A 16,686-nucleotide genomic window follows, 5' to 3' on the forward strand; every position below is an offset into this window, starting at 1 on the left:
CCACACATTTGTTTGTACACAGGTAACAGGATGGTCCTGGCAGCTGGGCTTGGAAAAGGTCCAGCAAAGACTGTGGAAACTGCTTCTGTGATCTGTGGGTTGTATGCACTTACCCTCAGGACCTTCTGACAGTCCTGCCTTGGGCAGGGGACTGGACTAGATGAGTTCCAGAGCTCCCTTCCACCTGCATTTTTCTAAATATTTCAACAAACATTTCAACAGCACAGGAGCAGCTAAAGGTGGTATTTTTTTTTTTAATTTTACCTGCAAGTGAAATCTCTCTCTGCATTTTACCTCTGCATTTATTCAAAACTGACCCGAGCTGAGCACGGCTGAAGATCTGCAGGCAGACACAGCATGCCAGTGCTTTGGAAGGTGCCCCTTCCATTTGCCACTGTTCAGAGCAGGTCTGAGGAATGACAATCTTGCAAAATGTATCTGTAGAGCCTTTGTTTTTCAAAATAGGGATGGTCAGAGGAGAGGTGGTGTGACTGTCAGAGGACCTGCAGGACTCAAAGAGGAGAGCAGTGCAATCCCAGACTGGCACACTGACACACTTCATCCCCTCCCACACACTGTGGCCCTGCACAGAAGGAGATGCTGCAGCTCCTGGTGTTAGAGGACATGCAGGATGGAGCAGGGTCCTGTTGTCAGGGCTCTCAGGGGGCAGAATCACACCTTTGATGCTCAAACCTGATGGTTAGTGCAAAGAGGAATCGGGAACTGGGGCCAGGACACGTGGAAAACCAGCCCTGGTTCTGGCTGCACACAAGGACATTAATAAATCTGTGCCATGGAAGTCTGTCATTTCTAGGAAATCTGCCTCTGGCCAAGACAGCAAGAATCCAAAAACCAGGAATGGATTAGTCTAAATCTATCTCACATTAAAATGTCAGGCAGCAGCAAGAACTCTGATTAAAGTAGGCTGTTTGAGATGGAAGGAGGTCTACACATTCAAATTAACAGACCCTTACTAGGACAGAGTAGCTGTGTGAGAGCAGACTGAGGCTCTGGCAGGATCAGCTCAACACCTTCCAAAAAAAAAAAAAAATGGAGTACCAAACGATGCAGAGCATGCAAATTTCTGTCATAAGACCCAAGAAGACTAAGAAAGGCAGGTCTCTCAGCTTGACTTCTTGTACTTTTGATTATAGACAAAGTTTACAGTGATGCCTTTGCTTAATAATAGATCTCTCTGATATGATATATTACTGATTGGTTAGTGCCTACAAAGCTCTGCATTTCAATGATGTGCACAGTATGTACCCAAGCAATGCCTTACAGTCATCTTGATTAAGAAAAGATACAGATACACAGAGCTACCCCTTGTTTATGTTACATTGCAGCAGAATTCCTTGGGAACAGCTGGGATCATTAACCAAAGCTCATAAACCCTCTTGCAGCATACAGAGAGCAAAAAAGAAAACTGGGTAGGTGTAACCTTCTTTCAGAATTACTGCCCCACATTATGGCTGTTTCAGGGACTCCTCTGCCCACAGCAGTTTCATGCTTGTTAGAAAGGTCACAACAATAAGCTCAGCCCCTTTTATTCAGATTCATAGGTCAAGATGTCTCAGCTAATTGAGAGCTTGCCTGGATAATCTGCTCAAGTACTTCATTCTGATTTTCTGTAAAGCTATCAGATGTTGCTGCTGAAGAAGATTATTGCATGAAAAAACTGAAATAAACTCCTAAGTATTCTGTTTAAGCACTTAGACACATGCAGGAGATTGTTATTTCCAATACTTCTTGGAATGAGCTGAGCCTGCCATATCCTCTGCTCAGAAAGTTCCAGCTAAGAGCTGGTGGGCACCCCAATCTTGGCAGGCACAGCCTTTCCAAGGTCCAAATGCACAAGTGGAGAGAGTTCTGATGGCTGCCACATGTTCCAATAAACCAGCAGGGTGATTTTGGTCCCCTCTCAATTGAAAACCCCGAGGATTTTTGCAGGAGGAAAAGGAGCAGAAGGCAGGACACACAGTTTGTCCTGCCCACACTGTGTTTACAGGAAAGGTGCAAGCATTGCAGGTGTGGTGCTGTGGGAACCAGCATGGTTTCTAGAAACCATCACCTGCCAGTTCTGCAATGCACTCAGTGCCCTCTCTAGAAGGCAGCAATCATTTCTGGAGCTGACATTGCTGGGCTTCATGGTGTGTAAAAAAAAGGGGGGGAGGAAATGGAAGATCAGATGGAAAAGGCTTAGTCTATATCCCTGGTTTGAAGAAGAGGTGGAAATTTCAATGATATTTTGCATTTTCAACCCATGAGATTAAGGTTTGTCATCTCACCCAGCAGCATCTGAGGGAGAGCAACACCTCCAGGTGTCCAAAGTTCCTCTGAAGGAAGAATCTGGAATATGAGCCAACTCCTGCAGATAAAATGGACCCTGAAGTGCTCTCTGCAGGGAATTTCTGCACACAGGGTACAGAACATGCATCCCAGAGTGGTTACATCTCTTCCTCCCTGCTCCCCTGCTTTTGGAGCACAGCCATGCCTTGCCCTTTCCAAGAGAATGTGCAGGATGCCAGTACAGCCTCAGAAAAGCATTTCAGCTGGAATGTTCAATTCCAAATTTACTTCCAGAAGAAGGAAAAAAAAAATTAGAAAGCCAGGATTATTCAAAGTTATTCATTTTGCCTCATGAGTACAATTACTAATTAATCATGGGGGGAGAAGACTGAAAGAAAATCAATCATTTTCAGCCTGCAAGGTGTGGGTAGCTCCCACCCACACAATCAGAGAGCAGTGCCACTGCCTGGTCTGGCATTGGGTCAGCTGAGACTCAGCTCCAGGTTAAAAGATGTCAGCATCTGTCCTGGCATAAGGAGCTTTCCTGCTCATCCTTCCCCAGGCATTCCCAAGCATTCTCTCAGCTGCCATACCTCCACTGGTTTTAGAGCCCTTTTGATGTGATTTTTAATCCAGATCATTCCCTAATCTGATTTACCAGGCAGCACTGCAAAGAATTGCATCAGTACAACCAAGGGGGAAAAATAAGACAGCAACTAAATTGTTATTTGTGTTAACAAAAACCTACCAGGGAACAACCTTCCATTTATATGAGGGAATTTCTGCCCAAAGTTTTGATTAAATGTTAATGTCCAAAGTTCTGGATTAGCACTAAAGAACTTTCATTTCGACAATTGCAGGTCATTACATTTGTAATGATTGCTGAGAAGCACATCCAGCACGTCCAGTACCTCCATAGCAAAAGTATTGTGAAGTCAGGGACTAGTTCTGAGACTTGTTTTCCCCTTTAAAAAGATACATAATGGAAGAAAAAGGATTATAAACAGTACAGCACAAATCTTCAGTGCAGGAAGGAATCAATGCAGAATCTCAGATAAACTCTGCAAATTGCAGTCATGTGCATCCCAGCCAAGTCCCACTTTGTTTTTGCACCACAGCCTTATTGACTAATGCAGGATTTCTCCTGTGAGAAAAGGAGATTCCACATTTTTGTGTAGAATATCTATAATTAAGTTAGTAGCAATTTATATATAATTGCAATTTTATTGTCTTTGGAGGTATTATCATTACATTTATCCCTGATGGACTCTTAGAGATCCCAATTTTCAACAACCTCAGGCCCTTTTGGTGCTCTCATTGATTTTTAACGAGCCAGGAGTGGCTTCATGTACAATTAGAGCTAATGATGTATGGGACCCTTCTAGAAGTGGGTGCATATTTGTTCCTAGGCCAAACTCAGCAGGGGAAACCTGCCATGCACTTGTCAGAAAACTCTTTTCTTAAGGATACCAGGTGCTGCAAATAATAAAAACTCAGGCACACAACACAGAGGAAATGCTGGCCTTCAGGTGAAGGTGCTGTGAAATGAATGGGCACCACAAGTGCACATCTGGGGACAAAATTAGGTTTTTATGGAGCTATAACATTGAAATCATAGTATGATTTTAACTTGAAAGGACTAATTCTAAAAGTTAAACATGTATCTATAAATATGAGTAAAAGTGTAAATATTTAAGAGCAAAAATCTTTTCATACAATATTAATGTTTCAAAGTCTCCTGTGGTTATTTCCAGTAAATGAAAATATCCAAAAAAATATCTCCAGCTGAAATATCATAAACAAATATGCATTCATGGTGCTTAATCTTCTACCTTGCTATCAAAAGAGGGGAAATGTTAATAAAGCAAACTCTGGTCCATGGATAGAAATACAGTATTGCTAAAATAGTCTTTATTTCTCTGTCAAAACTACTTCTGGCTCTGTGCTGATTCCTGTTCTCTCTGTTAAATGGACAAAAGCATCAGTATTGTCAGAATTTATTTCTAAATAAATATGAGCTGCTAGAGATGCAGGATGTTCAGCAAACCACATTTCTGAAAAGGATTCAAATCATTTTGGTCTTATTGCCTATCTTTCCCTCTTCAGTTAGCTTAGACTGACAAAATATTTCCCAAGGCAGCCCTGGAATTGCAGGTGATATTTAGTTAGATCTAATCCTCAGAGCTGCATCTGCCTCCACTGCTGGGTGAAAGTGCTGATGTGCACTTTAACCTCAGTGTACAAGGCAAGGTGCTTGCATTGCACAGGGTCTGGAACAATGTTTAGGGACAGTGAGACTGATTTACATTTTTTACCTTTTTTTTTTTTTACCAAAGTGCCAGAGAACCCAGACTGGTCTCCCCCTGAGACCTTACTGAGGAACCAGAAGTTTGGCAGCATCAGCACTCACAGATTCACTGCTGCAGGATCTGGTCCCAGGTAGGTTTGTGCAGTACACCTCAGACTATGTTATTTTTAAAATGTCTCTGTTTCCTGTGAGTGAAGCCTACAATCCTTTGTCATTGGCATGAAAGGGTTCTCTTCTTTGTGTGCATTTGCAGTGTTTAATTAACTTTCTTCAATGTACTTGCCATTCCTCATGCTGAGAAATATGGGAGGTAAATCAGTACAAGATGGCAGTTCTTTGTCCCTCCCGGAAAAGCAAATTGCTTCCCTCAATTACTGGTTTTCCTTCTTGTTGGACCAATACACACAACCCAGAATTAACTCACTGCAGATGTAAACACCATTGTGCATCCCTGGTGGTTCTTTGCCCAAGTCCCAAGATTTTGGGGTTTGTTGCCACCCAGGTATGGAAGCAGAAGCTGTTGTCTCTCACCATCTAATCAAGACAATAATTACAGGCAGTGGATCTGGAGCTAAGAAGAGGAAAAAGGCTTTTCAATCACTGCCTCTGCATTTCAATCGAAGCCCCATGCTGTACAACACCGGAGAACAAGGTGTAAATCAGCTTAAGAACATAGTTCTGCATTCAATGCATTGTGGTTTACAGCTCCCAAATGACCTTCATCTATCTTCCTTAGCTGTAGAGGTGTATAATTGAACTAAAGAGAGCCTTGAATAATGAGGCTGAGAGTGGCATCTCCACTGCTGCTGCTTAATAGTGTACCAGCCTTGCACTTCGCTTTCTGATATGTAACAAAATACTGCAGTGGGTCCAATTCTTCAGGGTGACACTTGGTGATAGTCCCTTTTTTAAAATAGAAGAGAGCAGGGGTTTTGCAGGGAAAAAAACTCCTATAAATCTTTGGCTGCAACTAGGCTCCCAAAAATACAATTATATGAGCCATTTTCTATTCAATATCTGCCCACAAAAGCTCAGAGAGACAAATAGCAATTATCTGCTCTTCTTTCAGTCATGGAATCTATTTTTTTTAACTTTTCATCTTTCTTTTGAAAGATTCCCTGCTCAGCTCAGAGGAGTACAGTGTGATACCCTACAAGGTTCCTCTACCCTGACTTTGCCAGAATGAGCAGAGGTGAAGTCTCTGACCTTGTTTTCAGGTCATACTTTTCCTGTGTGTTGGAGTCATCCTTCCTCTCTGTGGTGAGATTTTCACTGGAGAGCTGCAGTCTTTTCAGCCCTCCAAGCACTCCTTACCACCAGTTCATTCCTGACACCTGTGCTGGAGTAAAGGTCTGCCTGTCCAACAGCACCAGATCGATGCGAGACATCTCCCCAGCCAAGTGGCTGTTACAAACAAATGCTCCTCTCGTGGCATTTGTGCTGATTTCATGGACACTAAAAGAGTTACTCATGCCTTTACAGCACCAATTAAGCAGTCACTGCCAGCTTCCTCCCTGTGCAGCAGCAGCTCCCAGGCAGGGCAGGATCCGAGGAGCCTGGAGCAATGTGGGTCAGGGCTCCCAGAGCACACAGGCTCAGTCCCCATGGAGGCACCCAGAGCAGCAGGGTGGTGGAGGTGCCTGCCCTTGAGCCAGGGAAGGAGGCTGGAGGAACGTGTGATGCAGCATTTCACTTCTGGAGAGGCATGTCCCCAGCTGAGGAAGGGAAGGACAACCAGCTCTGCTCACATTTCCAACTCGTGGGGTGCAGCACTACTCTTCCTTCCCCAGATCACCTCCACCAGAGCCCAAGGAAGCAGTGGCAGTGCTCCCTCCAAAATCTGTATCAGTCCACCTCCCGTCTCACACACACAAGAAAAAAAAGACACATTTTTCATCATACTGCCTTCAGGATTTTCATTTATTCATTATTTTGCTCTACTCCCCTCACACTTCTATTGTTTGTGTGCTTGACAGGCCAAGTTTATTCAGGGTTGTTGGACTGGCATATTTCTTTTGCAGTGCTCATGCAGACCATGTGAGAGAAGTGCTGCCTTCCACAGCCCCATAACTGAGCTCTTGTATTGTACTTGTGGGGTGCCCTGATGAAGGAAGGAATGATGGATCTGACTCCATGTTCTCAGAAGGCTCATTTAGTATTTTATGATACTATATTATATTAAAGAATATTAAACTATACTAAAGAAACAGAAAGGATACTTACAGAAGGCTGAAAAGGTAATAATGAAAACTCGTGACTCTCTCCAGAATCCTGACACAGCCTGGCCCTGATTGGCCAAAGAGTGAAAACAACTCACAGCAGAATCCAATGAAACAATCTCCAAAAACATTCCAGGTGAGCACAATACAGGAGAAGCAAATAAGATAAGAATTGTTTTCATTTTCTCTGAGGCTTCTCAACTTCCCAGGAGAAAAATCCTGGACGAAGGGATTTTTCCAGAGAATGTGAGTGCCACACTCCTAGGCAATGTGATTTCTCACACTTTCAGCACAAGGGTGCTGCAGGTGACAGTAGTGAGGAGTATCTTAGAAAACAACAAGACTGAGTCCTGTTGCTCAGAAAAATGTCAGGAGATAAAACTCATGATGGGTTTATTAATGCAGCAACATTTCCTAGAGTGAGAGGCATGCACACTTGAGATACACAGAGTCACAAGGAAAATAAACCACCATCCATCTGGATATTTCACTAGAAAATCTGCCATGTAAAATTGCAAAAATATAAAAGAGATTTCATATATAAATTACGCAGTCTGGCTTTGTACAACTCACTATTGATTGCTAAAATACACATCTCTGACAGGAAAAAGAAATTTGCCCTATCAAATTTATGTTTTTCCTGGCTCTAGTATTTCAAGTTGCCATTCTATCCTGTGCTAAAGAGCTCCAAAAATATTAAATGGTCACCACGCCCACATAACTTTATTGTCCTTCATAGAAGTAAGCTCAAGTTGGCTTCACTTGACTCACATGTTCAGTTTTTTTTAAAGTAAAAATAGTGGTACTAAAGGCTGCAGGTGTATGAAATTGTACTGTATGAAGTTGTAAGTGAAGTGTAGCAGTATATAAATGCTTGGGAGCTTAAGTAATAGTGAATTAAAGCCCTTAAGGGCAGTCTGATGTAAGTACTGACCTAAGAGAGTAGGTTTGCTTACTTTTTAGTAAATTTTTGTTTGCAAGCAAAGGGTGCCCAGCCTACTCCTCAGCCTGATTTGAAACACAGTTCTGAACAGACTTCCCTCTTCCCAAGGCCTGACTGATGTAACAGTTTTGCAATGCTGAATTTTTCCTCTGCAGAAAGGACAGCATCCCTGTGACAAAGTTTAAATGCATTGAAGAGAAAGGAAATACAGACTGGCAAGAGTTACAGCTGCCCCTTCCCTGGCAGGCACATGGAGCAGTGCAGCAAATGCTGCTATCTCATTTGTGTCATGGGATGTGGCTTTGCCACAAATCTGAAAAATCTCATTAGAGAGAAAGTAATAAAGGTGGTAACACTGTCCTTTGGGACTCCTGGCCTTTAAATAAGTACAAGAAACCTGTCTAGAAAGGATAAGGCAGGAAGCATTTGTGACTTTTTCAATTTCACACCTCCAGTACCTGCCTACATTGGTTAAACTCAGCACTGTACTCAGAGCCTGGTGCACTTCTTGCATTTACTCTGATCACTGACTCCTTTATAGGAGAGCACTACTGGATATTATTTTCCAACATGATAACGCTGACAGACCAGTACATTTGCCCAGGAATAATGGAGAAACTGTCACTTTTCTGTCTGATGGCTTATGTTACTGTAAAGAAGTGCAAAGGTAAACTTCACTTATCTTCAGATTCCTGCTTGTGAAAAAGACTGCTCTCAGCTCTTCTGTAAATTTGCCACAACACCCTTGGCTGCAGCCCAGGGCAGTTACTTTGGGTTAGGAGCAGTTTATCTGAAGCATGGGCTGTGCCTGTGGGCTGCTTCCCATCAGCCTGGGGAGGACTCTGGGACTGAACAGAATGAGACCTCACCTCCCTTCCTTCATCAGCACCACCACTCATGACAGCAGCACCAGGATCAGCCACTGTAAATCTGTAAATCTTCAGAGCTACTGCTAAGTTTAGGCCCCCAGGGGAAGAAAACACATTTGGTTTTGTGAGACTGTGCCTTGTACTCAAAAGTTAAAGACTTTGCTATCCCACTCTCCCTAATCCAGCAGGGCTTCAGCCATTTCCAGAATCCCAGGCTCTGTAGATACTGAAGTTACCCCAAAAATGATGATACCAGGAAGGTTTATGCTCTCTAAGATGACTAAATTACCCCCACTACTTGATTGCACATTAAGTTTTTGGACAGACTCTTAATTGTTCCAATTTATTACAGTTCCCCTGAAGTCTGGAAAAATAGAAGAGTTACAGAGGATAAAACTCTTTCTGGTAGAGGGATACCATGCATGGAGAAACTGAGTTAGGAAACAGAAAAACACTTGGAACTGCCTCTGAACACTTTGAGCAGAATCAAGGCAGGTATTTGATTGATCTGACTCAGGTCCTTGGGAAGCTGGTGCAGCTGGAGCAGGCTCAGGGCGTGTGCTATATCCAGGACATATCCAGGGTGTGCTATATCCAGGACATGGGGGTTCTGTCTGCAGCCTGGCAAGAGCTATCTTTAGCCTTGATTATCAATACAGCTGTCAATGCCTCAACTGTACAGGTCACTGGAGTAGGTAATCCAGCAGGAAAGGGGCTTGAATTCCAGCAGGGAACACCCACTGCCTGCATGAAGGGATTTGCAGCTGTTGCAAGCCACAGAGCCCTGTGAAATCTCAATCAGCAGCCTCCCTCTGGCTGGGAGGTAGCTTGGTCACTGTCACAGACACACACATCTTGTTTAGCTGCACCTCACTTGAAGATTTTTCATTGTAGAAGTGGCTTCCAGAGACTTGAGAAAGCTTTCTGTACACACACTGTTCCTCGCCTGTGTGAGGACTCACAAACAAAGGCACACAGAAGAAGTCTCATCATCTATTTTGTCTGCAGCCAGAAACAGGAGGCACCCCTGAGCACACAGCTCTGTCAAACCTTACCCTGCTCTCTTCTCACCTCCTGTGTCACACATCAGGGCAAGGCTCTGCTGAATGACTGAGCTGCTTTTGCTCAGACACAGCCTGAGTGCAGCACACAAGCAGCTCCTGCCTGCTCCAGGCAGGGCCTGCCAAGGAGGTGATGCCCAGTGGGGTCTGTCACTACAGCCTCCCTTCTCCCAGTTTTTATTTAAAAGCCCACACCTACACTTCACCTCTGCCTTTGCACTGACAGAAGAGAATATTACTCTTCTGAACATCTCCCCCTCAGTTGGAAGAATCAAGCAGGAGGCAAAGCCAAAGCTCTCCACCCTGCCATCAGCTGAGCCCCCTCGGTGAGCAGGGCTGTCCTTGCAGAGGTGTCCTTTCCCAGGGCTGGCACCCAGGACTCACTGTGCACAGACAAACTCCCCTCCTTTCGAGGGTGGTCTCTCACTCTGAGAAGTGCACTTCAAACCTCAGTCAGGTAGATTACAATTTTATTAGAAGCAGCCAATACTTTAGTCAAAAGCATCAAAATGCAATCTCTATTTCCTATGGAAAATCTTGGGGTTTACTGCAAATGTTTATGAACTACAATGGATAATGTGTTCCAATCATCTGAAATAACTGAAAACCTCTCTTCCCTGCTAGGTCATCCATGAAAAGAGGCACCAACATTTGGCAAACTGATCAAGCTTTGCCAAATGCTGAATGCAGGCAACCCATCAGGCGATGTGTTTGTTTTAGTGGGATGCAGACTGGCTTGAGTAAGGAAGAAAACACAGAATTGTTATATCTTTTCCTAGGAATGCTTTGAAAATAAGTGCCTTTTGGTGCCTTTTGGGCCTTTCCAAAGGCAAACAAGCTGCTCCTGAAAGGAAGTACCATAAGTGCTCTCTGACAAGAATGTTTCAGCTCTCTCCATCCCCCTTCACAGCTCTCCCAGAAACACTGAGCACCTGAAGGCCAAAGAGACACAGTCCCCCTCACTCCAGCCACCTGACAGCAGAGTCACCACCTGGGTGTGTGCACTGGGCTCAAAGCCTGCCATGGCCTCCTGTACAGAGAAATGTGCACACAGGCAGCACCTGAATATCCCAGGCTGCTGGAAATGTAGGGGACACTGACACTGTTAAAAACATACTCTGTTCCTTATAGCAGTAGATCTGGCACACCTGGCTAAATTGTTGTCTGGGGACTTACTGCAAAATCATTTATTGGGAGATTACAAAAGCAAACTATAAAAATAAAAGCAGCTAGGATAGGGTTGCATTAGGAAAGTGGCTACTGAATCAGCTCCTGAATTGCTGCTAAGTTCAAAAACCAATAGAGTCTCTACAGTTCTACTTAAAATCCTTAGCTTGTTTGAAAAACCCATGCTATTTCTAGAAATAGGAAGGTCCTGTGTGCAAATTTCTCAGTTTCTACACTTTCAAATAATGCTTGATTACCTAATCACCTTCCCATCTCCACAACCTGCTTCCAACTCAGCACCAAATCCACGTGATGCTCCTGGGAAGCACTGCCATGTCAGCCAAAGCTGCTCTCAGCACTTGGCAGTCTCTTAAGTTGTGCACTATAATTATAGAAGAGGGGGAAAAATGACTTTGCATAATGTAGGTGAGAGAGCCACATAGCTCTGTGCTTCATTCTAATGGTAGAAAAATGAGAGACCTGCAGAGATTAAGTGTGGACAACAGAGTCCTTTCTAATTGTGTTACTTGGCTATTAAGCTGGACTAACCCCGTGCTACATTGGCTATTTTAGACCCCTATTTTAGCCACTCTTTTCTCTTTCTGCAATTTGAAGACCTCAGCTATAGCAGTGGAGAATCCACATAATGTTAAATATAATTTCTAAAAAGAGAAAGAACTGAGAAGGCATTTAAATAATTATTGAGCTCATTTCTTCATTACATCTCTAAGAGACACTGATCAATGTACTATTTTTGAATGTACAGCTATAGTTCCATGGTGAAGATTTACAGAGCCCTCATAACCACACTAAAATCACCAAAATATCCACAATCTTTAAATATTTTATTTTCTTTAGTGCAATTTTTGTGCAATCAGTAAATCAGTTAAGACCAGCAATGCACTAACAGGCTCTGCTGATCAGATTTTTCTCACAACCAGTTTTAGGAAAGAAGGCTCTCAGGAACCTGTCTGAGCTTAGTGTAAATCAAGAGCAAGTCTATCAGAATTGCTGGTCTAAATTTTTAATTTATACACAGGTATAAATTAGAAGAGTAAAGGTCAAAGATTAAGAAAAGGTGAAAGTTATCAATTAACTCTCAGTGAGTGATTATTTGTTTTACAGTAGTCCTGAGAGGCCAAGGCAGACAGAGTATTCATTGTGATAAAATTTACACATTAAGAAAACTGCTCATCTGGAGAACTTAAATGAATTCACCACCACCCAGACTGTCCTGTCTGCACTTCCAGAAAATTAAAACTGCAGGAGTTGTGTACTTTGTTTATATTTTCTGAATGTTTTCTCTATTTTGAAAAAAAATAGAGACAGTTGCCATGCAAGCTGCAGCAAGTCTGTGCTCCAGCACGCCCAAGCTCCCAGCAGTGAGCAGCCTAGTGCAGACCCCAAAACAAAGCCATTTTGTCACAGTTATTTAAGAGCTTTCCAGCTCACCTGGTGTTCACCCTGCCATAGAAGCAGCTGCTATGACACAGTGGAAATGTGTTTGCAACAGTGCTTTTTGTAAGAAATGGTTAAAATTCATAGAGCAATGTCATACTATTATGAAAAACAATATGTAATATTTGCATTATTGTGGGGAGCCAAAGAGGGATGCTCCTAACACAGACTGAGCACAGCCTTTGCAGGCTGTTACCCAGATTTCTGATTCTTATCCATGCCCCTGGTTAGACATCAGTAATGTCTCTGAAGTGCTGTGCAGTGTACAATATCAGGATTGGAAGTAACTGATCTGAACTGATTGTTCTCTGGAGACTGAGCAAACAACTCCACAGACTGGGCTTTCAATACCAATGATAAAAAGTGCAAACATTTTATTCAGCAGACAAGTGCATGAAGAGGCTGCCACATACATTTGTCAATTGTTAAAATTTCTCACTTAACAGTTCTGCCTCTCTCAGGTTAATATTTTTCCAGAGCAGAGACTGTAAGAATTTAATGATCACAGCACCCTTCAGATCTTCTGAACAAACCAAAATTCTTTCCAGGTAATTGGCATCAGCCCCTGTTCACCAAACGCTCCCCAGCCTATAACCAATAAATGATTAACAAGGAACTTCTCAAGTCACTTTCCAGATGTTGTTTATTGAGACATCCTTGCACTGCAATGACAAATGGGGCAGAAATGAGCAATGCACAGCCTGGCAAGATCCTGCCACTCAGCAGAATATCCCCAAGGCTGAATAATTTGGGTGAACCCCACTGTACAAAGGTTAAAGCTACTTTCCTCTGTATCAACAGAGATGTGTCCCAGCTGGTACTCGTTAGGTTTTGAAGAACCAAACACTGGTATTTTCTCCAAACAGGTAGGAACAACAAGCCTTTATCACAAAAGCAAAGGGTAACACTTCAGGGTAATACTGTTTGATGTGCCTAATGCTTTATTCTCTTTTTGCTGAAGAGGAAATCTTAAGACAGCAACAAAATTTGCTAGAACGAGCTGTGAAAATTTACACTAATAATAAAAGGGGAAAGGAGGATCTTTTTCCATTCTTTTGCACCTCATTACCCTCCCAAAAACAATAGTGAAGCTGTAACAATAATTCCAATGTAAAGCCATTTATATGGGACAAAGCTGCACACACACTGAAATAACCTAAGGACAACCCTCTGCTTACCAGGATTTGGAGGGACCCAAGTGGCCACTAAACCCAGCAATACTTGGTGCAGTTAAAATGTCAAAAGTCATGGCAAGGGCTTTACTGGATTAGCATGCATGCAGGTGGAGTGCATGTCTGTAAGTATTCCATAGAAATGCAGGGTGACAGAGCTCCGCTCTCAGAACTACTGTGATGAAAATCTTGAAATCCATAAACAATTTTTTTCCCAGACTATCAAATAGGATGGGATAAAAAAAAAAAATTGGCTCCATATGTATACACAAAATAAATTCCAGACTTGGAATAATAAAAGTGTAATTCAAACTGTTATAGGGAAGGAAAAAAAAGGTCTATTTCAGCAAGCAGATTTGCAGGTAGCATTGCACCAAGATATGATGTTGAAATCTACTAGCTGGTTTTGCAATACTGGAATCTCAGAAGCCTGAAATTCTACAGAAATTTGCATATTTTCAGTGCCCTTATATTAAAATCTATCATGATTCAGGCACATTTGAATAAGAGACAAAAAGAAGGATAATAGGACCTGTCTGGTTTGGGATTCAATCAAAACCTGGGACCCTCCCTTTGATTTGGTTGTGATTCTCTACTCTGCATCAGACAAATAACAGTAACAGCTCCTGAGATGATGGGTGTTTCAGCAGCCAGAAAGCAGGAGAGAACAGCAACACAGCATGGCAAAAAAGAGCCTCATCCTTCCCTGTCCCCCCCCTCAGTACTAATGCTTTGTGTATGGCAACAGGAGACCCTTTCCAACCCCTGCAAGCGACCTGTGGTGATGTTCTAACAAACCTTGCTCTGATTTTCAAATCCCTGTGACCCTGTGATAACAAATAAGACCTGGGGATGGGAAAGGCTGGAGTGGATGCATCATTATTTGGCTTCTGTTCCCTGTGGTTTCAGCCACACACCAGCAGTTCCCCACCAGTTTCACTGGCATTCTCTAACCCCAGAGGATTTAGGATTTAGTTCTGCTAATCTCTGGATCCCATAGAACATTAGATATTTAGGCTGTGATCTCAGGCAAGGATTTGTCCCTAGAGTCATATTAGATTACTAAGCCACTGGGAAACCAAATAATTAAGGAAAAGCATAATGAGGGGTATTAGCTAGAGATGTATTCCATGCCACAAAATAAAGCAGCCAAAAGGCCCTATTTAAAAGGATGAAGAATTTCCTTCAAAGTGAAAAAATGCTCTCATCATGGGCAGCATCAGCTGGAGGCAGCTGGGCACAGAGCTGGGCAGCAAGGCCACCGTGGGCTCAGCTGGATTGCAGAGCTCAGGCAGAGCCTGGCTCTCTAGGCTCCCAGCAGATGCCTGTGAATACTTTGCTGCCCAGATTGGGACTGGCTAAGCTTTCTTTACCTGCATTCATTGCCAGCTGCACCACCCTGCTGCTGCAGAGTGAACTGGAGGAGGCAGTGCCCTCCCGAGTTCAGGTAACTCACACCCTTGGCCCTCCCTCCTCATTTCACTCATTGCACACCCGCCCAGGCAGAGCCAAGCAGGTTATTTAGCTGGTGACCTCTAGATGCTGGAGTTTGATAGGTGATGATTTCACTACAAGGCAGTTAATCAATAAATAGGCTCAGTTTCTTTCTGATTCAGGTACTGACACAACTGCAGAAGGGCCTGGAGGAGCTGTGTGATAATGTATTGATTATAAACAGCACAAGAGCCATTGTCAAAAGCAGTAGGCATTGTTCTTTCCAACAATCAAATCCATACTTTAACGATCTGTTTTCCCTCATTAAACACTTGAAAGGCTTTCTTAGCAGCACTTTTTACTACACAGATGTCCTATTTCATTTTGACACATACAACAGGCTCCTGCCATTCTCCTCGTGGTATAGTGGCTTGTTTTGTTTATTGTAAGATGGAGATGTTAGTTTGTCATATCTTCTCCTTTGTACTGCTCATTTACAAATGGAAAATCCATGTAGACCTTTGTCTCACCTGTCTTTAGCAATCAAATGAACCAATCAAAACCTCTGAGCAGGAAAAGAAAAGTCACACCAGAAAAAAACAACGGGGAAAAGAGCAGAATTTGGCTTAAAAATATTTGGAATAATATTTGGAATATTCTGTTCTGGTTTTTCTTTTGAGGTTCATTTGACTCACATCTTTGATGGAAAGGTAATGATTGCAGACAACCATGCCAGCAGATGTGATGCAAGCAGATCACCTCACTCTGCTGAATTCTCTTACGCTTATTTTCAGCAATCTCATGTGAAATGATGCTTTGGAAATGTTGACAAAGAAGATTTCATTTTTTACCTCACATAGGACTAGTCATTTCACCCCTGAATGGCTTCACAACCTTTTGCAAAGACTTCAATTTTACTTACTAATGCTTTGACTCTACAACAAAAAGCTATTTTCTCAGTAGAAACAGATCAGTGGGAATAGGGCTCTGGATTCTGCCCAAGTGGATTTGGTATTAACAAAACATTCCCTCACAGAGCAGACAGGACACCTCTCTCTTTCCAGGTACAGCTGTTTGGTGCTGCAATTCAGGAACCATCATAAGCAAAAAAACCTTTTCTCCCTTGGAGGAGCCTGGGTAATGCTGGGCTGCAGAAGACGGAAGGGACACAGCTCAGCCATCTGGACCAATTGCCATCTCCACAAGAACCAGGCTAACCTCTGGAAAGAGCTGAGACATCTACAGTAGCCAACACAGACAGGAGAATTTGGTTGATACAGCTGCAGGATGTTTAATATAAACTTGAGCTGCTGCCACCTAATTACCCCTTGTGTATTTCTTGTTTAATGCTCTCAGGATCAAGGGCTATTCCCCAGAGCTCCTGCTGAGATGCAGCCTCCCAAATGTTTTTGAAGTATACACATGTTGAAACTCACTACCCAGAGCCTTCTAGATGAAAAGGGCTGGAAAAGTACTTTGTCAGCATGAGACATTATTGACCCTTGTAACATATCATGTTATTTAATGGGGAAACAAAAAATATGCTAATTGGGAAATGCATGTAGTGCAGTCAATGAGCTGTAATAGAGTCACATCACAGTCACCAAGACCAAGGTCTGCTCTATTATTATGAATTATTTACAATAATCTTGGTTTCTGTGTGTGAATACATCATCAAGCACAGCCTCCTCTTTGCCCTGACACTCTGCAATGCACATCCTTAGATGTGGCACTGAACACAGATACAAACAGAAAGGCTGAAGGAA

The sequence above is a fragment of the Fringilla coelebs genome (genome assembly GCF_963513975.1).
Source record: "Fringilla coelebs genome assembly, chromosome: 10".
NCBI lineage: Eukaryota > Metazoa > Chordata > Aves > Passeriformes > Fringillidae > Fringilla > Fringilla coelebs.